Here is a 12,620-nt window from a genome sequence, read left to right on the forward strand (position 1 = left end):
GTCGGCGGAGGGGGTGGAAAGAAGAGGGGCGTGGGAAGGGAGGGGGGTCGGGGGGGGGGAAATCTCGGTGTCGTATTTAAGGAACGAAAAGTTCCCAGTTAATAATCCCCCTCCTTCCCCCTCCCCGATGCTGGTTCAGCTTTGATTTTGGGGAGCGGAGGGGGAAATCTGCAGCGTCGCCTTCCGTGTGGCCAGGCAAGTGTGGATGCCGCCCGGTCTCCTGGCTCTGGCAGTCCGTACCCTGCCTGCCTGCTCCAGCAGTGCTCTTCAGCACTGCCGACCACTGTTTAGGGGAAGAGAAATGCGAAGCAGAGCATTCAGAATGATTTACCCAAGCCATTTCTCTCTCCCCCCCCCCCCCCCCCCTAAACCAGCTGTGAAATTGATTCTCAGCCTTCTTTTTCGTCTCTCAAACTTTGCTCGTTTCTTACTGACACCGTGCCTTCTGATGCTGATGGGAAGTTAATCCCCTCACCTGATGCCGGGTCAAGAGCGAAAAAGGAATTCTCGTGCCCTGTTTGCACAGGGAGAGCCTTTGTGCACTAGCTGCAATCTGGACGTTTTTCAAGGGCACTCCTTGCACTTCTTATGGCGGACTGTACTTCAGCCTGCGTTGGTACATTTAACATAGGAAGGTACGGCTAGGCGTGAAGGGAGGGCGATCGGGTCTGTTAGGTAACCTTTCTGTTCAGCAGGGCTGCACCGATTTGCCTGTATTTCCATAAATCACTTAGCTGAGCGGAAAAAAAAAAGTTGTGGCAGTGGTTTGATATGCTGGCTCTTTATTCTTACGGCAAAGTATTTTCACTTCCCACCCCCCCCCCCCCCCCCCCGTGATTGTTTGCGTTTAAAGGTACTTTGACAGCAGCGGACCGGTCCGTGCTTTTTATTTTCAGGATGAAATTCTGTTTTGTGAGTGTAACCTGCCGTGGTAGGGGTGATATAAAAACTGAGCCTCGTTTCAGCCATCGATATACAATTAGTGGTGCCTATGTAGGACAAACAGGTTATTGAAATCATGCTAGTTGCTTAATTTCATTGTTTAATTCACAGCTTTTCTACTGCAGGGAAAATGAGCGAATTTTGCCAAAAGAGCAGAAACAGTGAGATAGAGAGGATGGTCAAGCACAGCTTTAAGATTCCCTACCCCCCTTCCTAAATATGAAAAATATATTTTGTCTTTATGGGAGAAAAGGTGATGACAAGACTGCTGCCCCCGCGTTTAAATCCTTTCAATTGTTTAGTTCCATACATTTCTTTTTAGGGTCTCTGACCGTGAGAGTACTCTGAAGCCCCTTCTCTCTTGCACTTGTCTGCCTCTGCAGGGCAGAAGTCCCCTGCTTAGCTGCGGAGAGCTGGATGCACAGCTCCCAGAGCCTCCTCGAGTTGCCTGGAGGAGCCCCTTGGCTGTGACACGAAGCACTTCTTTCCTCTTACCCTGGGCTGAGCGCGGTGCCACCTCCACCGCTCTCCTCCGTCCTGCCTGCCGGGCAGTCGTGGTGCTGCCGCTACGCTTGTCGTGTTTGAGGACTCCATTTTATAACAATATACAAATCTCGATAGGTGAAATAACAGCTCGTTCCTATTGCAACTCTTTCTTGCCGTAGTTGTGATGTAATGAGGATGCCGCCGACAGGGATACCTAGGCCTGGAGATGCTCTGTTTCCCCGCGTCAGGAAGAAGCTTGTTAGACATAGCGATGTTTAAATATTGAGTCATTACAAAGACATTTGGATGAAGATGTTACCGATGTCAGTATCATTTAACTGGATGGACGGATGTGTTCTCGTCTGCCTTTGGATCGTTTTGCTGAGTTACTGCGTTATTAGTGACAGTTTCTTCAGGTCTGAAGTGTGTTGTAGAAATTCAAATTGCTAAATACAATCAATAATTTAATTTGTAGAAAGAGCACTTGGAAACTCATTTTGGGGCTCTTTTTATCACTGTCCTCCTTATTTCAAAGGAGCTTGTTCAGGAAGGAAAACGGGATTGTTATTTGATTGCTCTTTAAAGAGAAGCACTTACCAGGCTGTCACCTTGTTTATATATGTTTTTATTTACTGTATCATTTTGCAGTTTGCATTTCTCTTATCCACCCACTCTGTAATTTGCATCTACAAAAAATAATAATAATTCCCCATTTCTGTACGAGTTGGCATCGCTGTGGTGGGGTGTCATGTTACGAAGACTCCATCACGTTTACTAAATCTGCTATGAATTGCTTAAGTATTATAATAATTGTGTTTCAAAGTGTTCGTCAGATTCATGAACTAACCCTCTCATAATAATAGTAAAACTATTATAATTGATGCTTCTTAAAACGCAGCCTTCCTGTCCTGCCTTTGAAACATCAAGGACCTGCTATAGAGAATTTCCTAGCGAATTATCAAATCTTCAGCAAGCTTTGTGCTGGTAGGTAGGCATAACTTGATCCGGCCTTCTTTCCTCTGATGCTTGGTTGACTTCTTCCCAGAGCTCCAGCAGATCTTACCTGCTGACCCTTTCAACATCACATCTGAAGTAATTACCATAAGTACTTTATCATTTGCATTCCACTAATAAACTGGATGGTGACACACCACATTCCGGGCATTGTGAGTTTGTGTTGCATTATTCCTTAGCAATCCGTGCTACTTAAAGGCTAAATCTCCACTCCTGGAATGAAACCTGCTAATATCGACCTCTGTACTCGTGTGGGTTCGTTACTTACTGAGGACCAGACGTGTATGGAGTAGTGCTCCAAGACTATGCTGCATATCTACAGCTTAATTTTGTTTATTTTTTTCATAATTACTGGCACTTGTGGCAGCCAGGATATTTGAATACGTTGAATGATTTCATCAGATAACTTGTTGGTTTTGCCATCTGGTAGCAGCTACGGTTTGAGTGAATGACAGCGGAACTGTTGGCAAGTTTTCTTTTCCAACAACGAGGAGACGTGAGGTGGTTTACGGACTTGCAGTCAACCGACACTGTATTTTTTTTTTAAGTTAATCAAATGAAAATGGTTTGCTATTTTTTTAAAAAATGTAGCTGACTGTGTCAAAGACAGCTATTTATTAAAGAAATAAAAAAAAAACCACACCAAAAACCACCAGCGACAACTAGGCCCAGTCCAGCAGTTACTGCTCAGTTGAATAATTCCCTTTATTTCAGTGGGGTTATCAGTACAATCTGGGAAACTGAATCTCTTCATTGTGTGGTCCTACCATGCTTCCCCCTACACATGTAATTCTTTGGGGGTCTTGGAAGTTCGCAGTGAGGGGCCTGTGTGACTAAAGGCTATTATGCTGCCTGCTGTTTCCTGTGTTGGTGCATTTTATTTAGGTACAAGAAGGCTCTGCCAGCACTTTCTTCCTGTGTAGTTCTTTGCATGCCCTCTAGGATATCAAATTTCAAATTCTTTTTGTGTCAAGTAGCAATCAAGAGTGATGTATTTGGCCCATGGTGGGTTTTTTCTTTTTTTTTGGGTGGCGTTGAGTGCTCACATCTATCCAACAGTTGAAGGTTTTCACTTTTATTATGTACAACTATTGAATCCGTACGCTGAATTTAAGAGATGTAGGTTTTATGTGAGAGATCTTTTCAGTAAAACTGAACGTTTGATGATAGACATTTGCAGACATGCAAGAGGGTGGGGTTCACGGCCTGAAATCCGTAAGTATGTGAACAATATTAGAAGAGGGCAATAGGTGGAGGAAGACCAACAGAAAGAAACCGTGCTCAGTTCTTGCCTTGTTAGTGTCACCATCTTTAGTGACAGTGTGTGTACGTGTGTTCTTTATAGGAAGGTTAGTACAGAATGGCGATGAACGGCGTAACTCATATATATGCCATACAGAATCCATTTTAGAGGAGGCTAGCAGAGGAAAAGGATGGACTTATAGCTGATCCTACAAGCAGCAGGGCAATGGTGACATTGGAATGAGGCTCAGAGGAGTAGCTGGTGGTATTGCAGCTGAGTTTTATCATCCGTCATCCAGTCTAAACAATTCTCTCATCTAAGAATAATAAGTCCTTTATCACTACAATATGCTTTGAATATAGAAAGAAAATGCTTTGTTTGCTCTCAGGGTTTTAATGTATTGGAACAACATGTAAAAAGCCACGCATCTCGGTTCTGTTTTGACTGCTTTTCCTTCTGCCTTCAGTAGATACCTTTTTCTTTGCTTTGAAAGTTGTTATATCCCTCGTAGCCTTTCCACATATCATCGTGCAGAACCTAGGGGACTAACAATGTCTGTATGGCCTTCACTTCATTTTCTTCAGGGGCAGGCTGCTGTAACCTCTGGGTGGGATGATGACCGATGCTTGTGCTGGGCTTGGTGCAGCGCTGTAGTTCAGGTAGAAGCGCAGGCCAGTGGTGTGAACTGCTGCTTCCTGCCCACCCCTTGCCCCTGTTGTCGTTACCTGAATTTGTTTGGCTCTGCTTTTGTTGTCTAATCCCATGAAATAGTGGAGGAAACGGGTACTGAGGGACATTCAAGTCTTCCCTCGTTGGATTGCTGGAAGCCAGCAGTAGCTGCTGGCAGGTTTCAGCAGGAGTAAAAGTCAATAAAAAAAAAAAAAGCTGAGTATCTGATTGTAGCAAAAGGAATGTTGAATTCTACACATTTAAAAACAAAAAACAACACAGTTGCCAGACTTCATCTGAGGAATGCTGATAGCACAGTCAGGGCCTGAGTGGGGACAAGTTGTGGCTCTTGGATGTGGAGTTAGAGCCAACATCAGGTACCAGTAGCCTGTATTTCACCCGTGTGTGTGACTGCTGTTGGCGCATATCTAAACTTTACTTTGCCCCATTTGTATTTTGTTTTAGATCTCTCAAGGCCCATGCCTCTCTTCCTTGGCTTGGCCTAAGGCTGTGGTAGGAGATCAGCCAGTCTGGATACCGCCCTTGCAGCAGACTTGATAGGCAAGGCTTTTATGGTACTGTAAACAAAATGACTAAGGGCAAGCCTTTCTGTTTTTAACTCCGAGTTCTTTCTAAGGATGACTTCTGTGAATGTCAGAAGCCGTGGTCACGGTGTATGCAATAGGCGGGATTTACTTGTTTAATATTTCTGGTCGCTCAGCGTTGTTTCTGAGTAGAAGTCGAAATGTAAACTTTTGGTGGTGTCCCTGCATGTGCTTATGCAATCCTGAGCAGAATGGAGAGCTGTTGTGACTCAGCCCGAGTGCTACTCTACTTTGCAGGAATCCAGAAATATCTGGAATGTGACTAATCATTCTTGTGGTTTTATGTGAAAGAGATAGTATGGCTTATTTTCAGCCTTTGCTTTGTACAGTACTGGATCCACTAGCTTGGTTATTTCTCAGCCCAAGTGCAGTGCCAGGCAGAGCTGCAGATCAGTACTCTTTTCAATGTTGGCTGTGTCTTGCAGCAATTAACTGAGCCCACGAAAGGAGCAAGCCTTCCCTGCCACAATCTTGCATGCATAAACTTCAGCTCCCCATAGTTATTAAAGGGCTGTGACTGAGTGAGATGCTTTCATTTCAGAAGCTGTCAGAGGTGAGCAGAATGTCAATGAGGAATTTTAATGTCGCTGCTCTCATGTCAGATCTGAACTTCAAGACCTCACCTCTTCACCAGTTTTAGCTTAATTTAGAGCTCTGGTTTTCAGTTAGCAGTTAACAATAACAATTGAATTTTTAACAATAATTACCCTATGAACTCTGGTAGCTAGCTTTATTAATTTTGATGGTTTCTGATATATATACTTTGCAGAACATCTTAAAGCAATAAGTAGATCATTTTTCACTGGGTATACCTCTAGAGAAATACAAATTCACAGATGTGCCACTGACTGTTGCAAGCTACAATATTGAGGAATGTTACTGGAAGAAAATGAAGAATCAACAACCCACAAAAATTAAAACATTAAAATAAGATTGAGACATCAGTTGAGGTTCTGCAAATAGCTTTCTGTGCTTCAACACTATGTTTTTTGTATTTGAAAGGAAATTTGTTGGATGTGATAACTTGTGAAATGGGCTTTCTAAGAACGTAGAGACAATTGTTTAGGTCTTTATTTTGGGGAGCAACGTTTAAAGAACAAGTTAAGACTTCCTGACTTGCAGGAGTACTGGGCCTCAAACGTATAGTCCTGCAGAAATACTTACGTGTTGTTGCATCTGAATACTCTGACATATTTGTGGAAATGGGGGTATTTTGCAGTCAGTACTTGAGATTGTGGTTAGCTCCCTAACAGAGGCTAAATTAGTTGCTGCTTGTAAAGCAGTTGCTGTGAAGACCCTTCTGCGTGTGTTTCAAGACTCTGCAAGTATGCAAGTATGAAATCTGGCTTGAAAGTGTAGTGTGTATTTTCCACAGCTAGAAACTTTGTAAAGTGCAGATTCAGCTGATTACAGAATTGTGACACTGCCATCAGTGTCTGGTAACATTTCTACTGTATGGTAAAGACATCTGAAAATAGCTTGCCAGTGGCAGGACCCACATTTGGGGGTTTGTTTGTGTTTTTTTGTTGTTGTCTGGTTTTAGATTAAAACTATTTGTGTGATTGAGTTTACCATTAAAAGGAGACTTTGTGGCAGCGTTTAGCTGAGATTTTGTTCCGTAATACTGTTGTTACGGAGACAGAAACAAGCAAGAAACTCCTTGAGTTCTGTGTATCCCATACAAATTAGGCAAGTAGGTTGCTGCCTTTGGTTTGATGGGTTTGTTCACCAAAACAGCAGGTCAGTGCCTTCGTGGGACGTGAGTACCCAATGGGACTTCGTGTTCGACAGCATGGGGACGCAGTATGGAAAAGCCAGTGTTGGTGGCTGCCTTCTGTGCCAGTTCCAGCTTCTCTTGAAAACATTGCTGTTCAGGCAGATCTGATTTCTGTCCATGGCCTGGACCACTGCTGAGAAGCCAAGGTGGCCTTATGCTGGAGCACTCCTTAGCTGAAGCTGAGGATCTGGGCTTTAGTCTGAAAATCTATGGGCAGTTTGCTTGGGAATGAACGCTTAGCTCCTTTTTCTTCCCTCCCATATTATTTATTTTCTTATTTATTTTTCATAAAGTGGTGTCCTGAGCTCTCGTGGAAGCTTTTCTGTGATCTTCATTATGCAACATGCGTTGTTTCGTGTTGTGTAAGAAACTTGGAGCACTTGATAAAAGTGCAGTACCAATTTCAAAATAAACACAAGGAAACTAAATGTGATTTTTCTTTCAGGGACTGAAGAGAATGAAGTGTTTCATCTCAAAAATAATCGTACTTCAAAGTCCTGTATTGTAGCAGTGGTTGGTATCTCCTCAGTGGAGTTACGATATGGTAATATTTTGTGGTCTGGCAGAGATCCACGTCATTATAATCTGTTTCTGATACTTAACATATTCTAGATGGTACTACCTAATCTGTCTCTGGAATCTGGCTTATGTTTTTAATGTAAGGAAATAATCGACTAGTGATAAAATAGTGAAGTTCAGTGTTAATCAAAAATCTTCCATAGCTGGGGGTATACATTTAAAAATCTTCTTTTTAAAAGTAGATTAGCGTCAGTCTGCATGTGAATATATGTGGCGTATGTTAGTAAGCCTCAGGAAAGTTATTTTAAATTATATTACTATAACACAATTATTCTAAGATAGTTGTACTTTACAGTATTTCCTTTAAGATAAAATACTGTCGAACATTCTTCAGACATGCTTATCTTTAAGATACTGTAAGTGGCTGGCTAGAAGGCCATGTACTTCTTAAAAGCCTGTAATACCTAGTTGCAGTATTTTTTTATTTTTTTTTTAGATTATAGAGGTCTTACTTGTATGAACAGTAACATGATCATAAAAATTTAATTCTTGGAGTAGTGTTCTGTGGTTGTAATTGATGTACAACACATTACTTAGGACATGTCCAATCTGAATATTTGTCACTTTGGCTGTGAGTGAATATACTTTTAATCAGTACGAGCATGTTAGATATAATGGTCATGGGGTAGGATAACAAGAGCTTAGATTTCATTTTTGAAGCTGATCCGTTGATCTGCAGTGGAAACAGACTTCATTGGGCTTGCTTGTTTCAGCGGTTTATATTTGCACAGGTATTTCTGGAAATAAACTCAAAACTTTCAGAAAGCTTTATTGAAAGATTTAAAGTGGGGGAAGGGGAAATCCCCATTCACTAGTTCAATATGATTCCCTAATACTGAAATTAACATAAAATCACACAATTTGTAGCTTCCAATAGCTGTATCATGCATGTAAGTGGTGATGAGGGTGTAATGTATTACTGTGGAGGATCATAGCAGATCCTGAGTTGGAAGGGACCCACAGGGGTCATGGAGTCCAAACTCCTGGCTCCACACAAGACCACCCCAAAATCAAACCACGTGTCTGAGAGCGTTGTCCAAGCCTGTCGACAACTCCGGCAGGCTCAGTGCCTTGACCACTGCCCTGGGGAGCCTGTCTCAGTGCCCGACCACCCTCTGGGTGCAGAACCTTTCCCTAACACCCAGCCTGACCCTCCCCTGTCCCAGCTCCATGCCGTTCCCTCGGGTCCTGTCGCTGTCCCCAGAGAGCAGAGCTCAGCGCCTGCCCCTCCGCTCCCCTCGTGAGGGAGCTGCAGGCCGCCATGAGGCCTCCCCTCAGCCTGCTCTGCTCTGGGCTGAACAAACCAAGAGGCCTCAGCCCCTCCTCATATGTCTTCCCTCTAGACCCTTCACCATCTTTGTAGCCCTCCTTTGTGTGGTCTATGATAGTTTTATGTCCTTCTTATATTGTGGCACCCAGAACTGCACACAGTACTTGAGGTCAGGCTGCACCAGCACAGGGCAGAGCAGGACAATCACGTTTATAACGATGATTAAGAAGCTGTTCTCTCAACAGAATGATGTGCTGTCTGTTACGAAGGCTTCCTAAGTTCTCACTTGCTTTAATTTTCTGGCTTGCTAAGTGTAGGACTGCGCCAGCCCAGCAGGGGCGGGACAGGCTGTTGGTTGCTCAGCGTGGGGGGCGCCGCGGGTAAAACCCTGTCAGAGGCTGTCCTGTTGCTGGTTAGCGTGGTGGGAACAGTGGGCTCAGTGGCTTAGCCCTTCTCCTGAACAGCTACGGAGGTGCGCTGCTTTCCCCATTACACAGATGGTTTGGCAATACTTCTTTGGATCATTGTAGTTTGCCTGTACCCACAGTCAGGAAGCCTGTGCTCATAAGCTGGCACTTGCCAGGCGTGTTACCTTAGGCCATAAAAATGTATCCTATTTGACTCGAATGTTCAAAGGTTTTCTACCAAAGTGTGCTGCAATGTGTATTCTTTGTGTTGTCAGTTTCTAAGAAACACTATTTTAGCAACCGACTTTTAAGGTTTGGTAACTGCTTTAGGTGAGTTTCAGCTAGTCCTCTTCAAACGTGAAATAGAGGAATGAGGAAGAGAAGGTTTTTTCCAAGCGATGCTAATGAGTATTCCTAGCCATCTAGACACCAGAATAAAGTTTCAAGATGTAATATGTCATTTCCTGGCACCAAGAAAACAGCTTATTACTGAGCCATGTAGGATCTTGAGGATCCCCTTCTGTAAGTAATGGCAAAATGGCTAGGTGCTCTTGTCAAAGAGAAAGTACAACGTTTCTGTCTGCTGGTTGCTTTTGGCCAGTATAGTTTCATAAGAACCTGGGTTTCATACAAATCTGGAAACGGGGATTTTTCATTTCTAGTTTCATATGCTTGAAATTATTTAGTAGTTTAAAATATCCATTGCAGTGGGTGGAATGCTAGGTAAACTCAAGTGGGATCGCGATGAGGGCTCCAGGGAAGGTGGCAGTGGGTATTTGCAAAATTGTTTTATCTTGGAGGTGATTGTCTTGTCAAGTGCTTTTCTCCTTGCTAAAGGGGGGTGTCCTATAGAAGAAGGTGGTTCAGAGGGAGACTGTAGGTGCTTGGAAAAGAATAGGAGTATGCTTTTCTGGAGATGGGCTTAATGCTGCTTTGCTAGCAGGGATCTCCATGAAGGGGGAGAGGGGGATGGACCTCCAAGCTTGCTTTTTCACTTTCATTCCTCCTTTGTTGTAAAAAGGAGGCTTGAAGCACACGGTTTTGCAGGGAACTCTCACCACTCACGTTTGCTGGGGTGATGGGACTTCTGTGTGCCTTCTATCTTTCCCTCAATTGGCTATAAAGGGTGTAAAACTCTTTACATAAAGAGACCAGAACTTCAAAGTTGAGTTGTCTTTTTCAATACCAATTTGTGTTTTAAGCAAGTAACACTGGCAAAATGTACATAGTAAACTGTGAGTATGGTGTATTACTATAGTGCTAATTATATCGTACATGGGAAACTAACGTTAGAAGAAAACTTCTGAAATGAAATACAGAAACATTCAGAAATACAAGGATCGAGATGGTAGAGCATGACATGGTGGTGCTTAGCTGCCCATTAGCTGTTAAACCACCACATTTAACTATTTCTTTATCCTGTTGTATAAATGGATAACATCTCTTCTTCTTCGAACCATGTGTGTTTCTTTATCACAGTATCCCTTTCTTATTCAGCACCTACTTCTTGTTCAAAGACTGGATCAGTGCCTTGCTGTCTTGTACTGCTCTAACATCTTTTGGAAGGAAGTCCTAATTCACCTTGAGACTTTTATGATATGCAGCACTTTCCTGTGTTCAAGGATGCAGGGATTTAGTTTTATTCTTAATTTCTCCCTTGATTTCTGTAACTTCTTTTAGAAAACAACATGTAGGAAAGGCTGCTAGACTTATCCATGGAGAACGGAGTAATTATTGGTCAGTGCCTTTATCTGCAGATGTGCTGGTTGGTGCTTGCTTTTTTTTTTAGCTGGGTTTGAAATTTGCCTAAGTGAATAGTTAAGAGTGCTGAGTAATGCCAGATAAGGTGGAGTGAAGGTAAATAGTTTCCTGCCTTTGCAGCTGATTCTGCTGCTGCATATCAGTCCTGACTTTGATGCCTTAAAAAAATAAAAAAAATCCTAGGTTATGTATTTTATTTATAATAAGCGTGTGGTTAGGAGATATTTTGTTCCCCTTTGTTATCTTCTGCCAAAAAACCCTAAAACCCCACTTTTGTTTTATCTTCTAGTTCTCAGCATATGGAGGTGAAGCCCAGAGGGAAAGAAAATTATTGTGCTTAACAGGGAGATCATTTAAGGTTTTGGTCTTTTTAGTTGTTGACAGTAAAGTTTCAGAGTTTTTATCTTTTGCTAAATGTTGTTCTGCAGGAGACGTAAGATACAGATTATGCTTGAATAAATCCATCATTTTCTGCAGTCTTTGTATCAAATAATAGTTTTTCTCGTGAAATCAGATGTACAACACGTTCTGAAAACTGTGGTGCAGTTTTCAGGAGGGACCATAGCTATTTGTTGAAGTAATTTAAAATTTCATCTACAGAAGTAATTTTTTTCAGAATCTTATAATAAGTAACCTCCTATTTTTGTTCTGTCTTTAACTTTGGGGGAAAGACAGCAGTTGTTTTGCGGCGCTCTGCTAGAAGCTGTATCGGCAAACCCCTCGAGTGTCCCTTGGGCTGTTGGGATAGGGAAGAGAAAAGTCTTTTGAGCTGTTACAAAACCGTTCTGGCTGGGTTACTGCAGAAGATGGCACTCACTTGGTGTTGTAGGCATTTTGAACTGCCGTGGGGTAGCTGGTAGGGTGGGTGGTGGTAGCAGCTGAGAGCAGTGCAGAGAGGAGCCAAATCACAACTACATGATCTTTTAGCAGCGAGCGCAGAGGCAGTGCGCACCACGGCGTAAGAGCCTTCAGGCTTGTTTATGGGCAGTAGTTTGCCATACAAGCATGCTGGGCAGCAACAAACTCATGATTTTTGTTCTTACAGTGCGTAGGGTTGTACTGTTAGTGATTAAATTCCAGTACGTGTTGCTTTTAACGTGTCAGATGATAGCATTTTTCTGATGGGCATCCTCACCCACCTGCTGCATGCCAAACACAGACAAATGTACCCAAACCCATCCCTTAACTTGTGTTTGCATTTTCAGTATTGGTGCTGAATGGAGCTAGGACGGTAGAGTACATTACTTTGGGTGGAAAAATGTGTAAATGTTCTCCCACCTTTTGGTAAAAGTGGATCTAGCATTACCAAATCCAGTCTCTAAAGCAGGAAGGTTTCCACCACTTGATGAAGTTTCCTCAGCACGGCATTAGTGCCATTTAGCGTGTGCTGGTGGATGTGCCCAGACAGCCCCATGAGTGTGGGAGACGCGTGCCCTTCTGGAGGAGCAGCTGCAGTGTATGGGGGAACACTTTACAACACCTGGGAGCAGCACCAGAGGTGTGTGTTCGGGTAATTTGTTGGAGCTGCTGGGGCTCCGCAAAGTCCTGTTTGCAACAGTTTCATGTAGTTTGTTTGGTAGGCTGCCTTTTCGTATCTTACGTTCATTAAGTAATGCTTCAGAATCAATAAATGTTTTCTTTTACAGTAAATCACACTTCTACTGGTTCTGTTATTTCCTACAAAAACTTTCATATCCATGGTTGTGAATACTGCGCTAGAAAGGAAGTTTTCCAGTATTCAAACTACATTTCCTTCCTTTTAGCACAGAAGAACTTCTCCTAATAAAAAAGGAAGCTGAGACATGGTATTACAATGAATTTAAAAGTTATTTAAGCTATCAAACAAGAACGCTACTGGATTAATTTT

At 42.7% G+C, this 12,620-nt stretch overlaps 1 protein-coding gene and 1 long non-coding RNA gene across 3 annotated transcripts in view; both read left to right on the forward strand.

The window, feature by feature from the left end:
• UBL3 (ubiquitin like 3) overlaps positions 1–12,620 on the forward strand; it is a 57,221-nt gene that overhangs the window by 341 nt on the left and 44,260 nt on the right. The gene's annotated exons all lie outside the window — the stretch shown is intronic.
• Positions 32–2,592, forward strand: LOC136789601 (uncharacterized). 2 transcript variants are annotated; one of them, XR_010828353.1, is made up of 2 exons: positions 32–635; positions 1,265–2,592. It is a non-coding gene; the product is annotated as an uncharacterized lncRNA (long non-coding RNA). The 2 variants fall into 2 exon arrangements; XR_010828352.1 differs by having other exon boundaries at positions 1,326–2,592.

Source organism: Anser cygnoides, chromosome 1 (assembly GCF_040182565.1).
Source record: "Anser cygnoides isolate HZ-2024a breed goose chromosome 1, Taihu_goose_T2T_genome, whole genome shotgun sequence".
Classification (NCBI taxonomy): domain Eukaryota; kingdom Metazoa; phylum Chordata; class Aves; order Anseriformes; family Anatidae; genus Anser; species Anser cygnoides.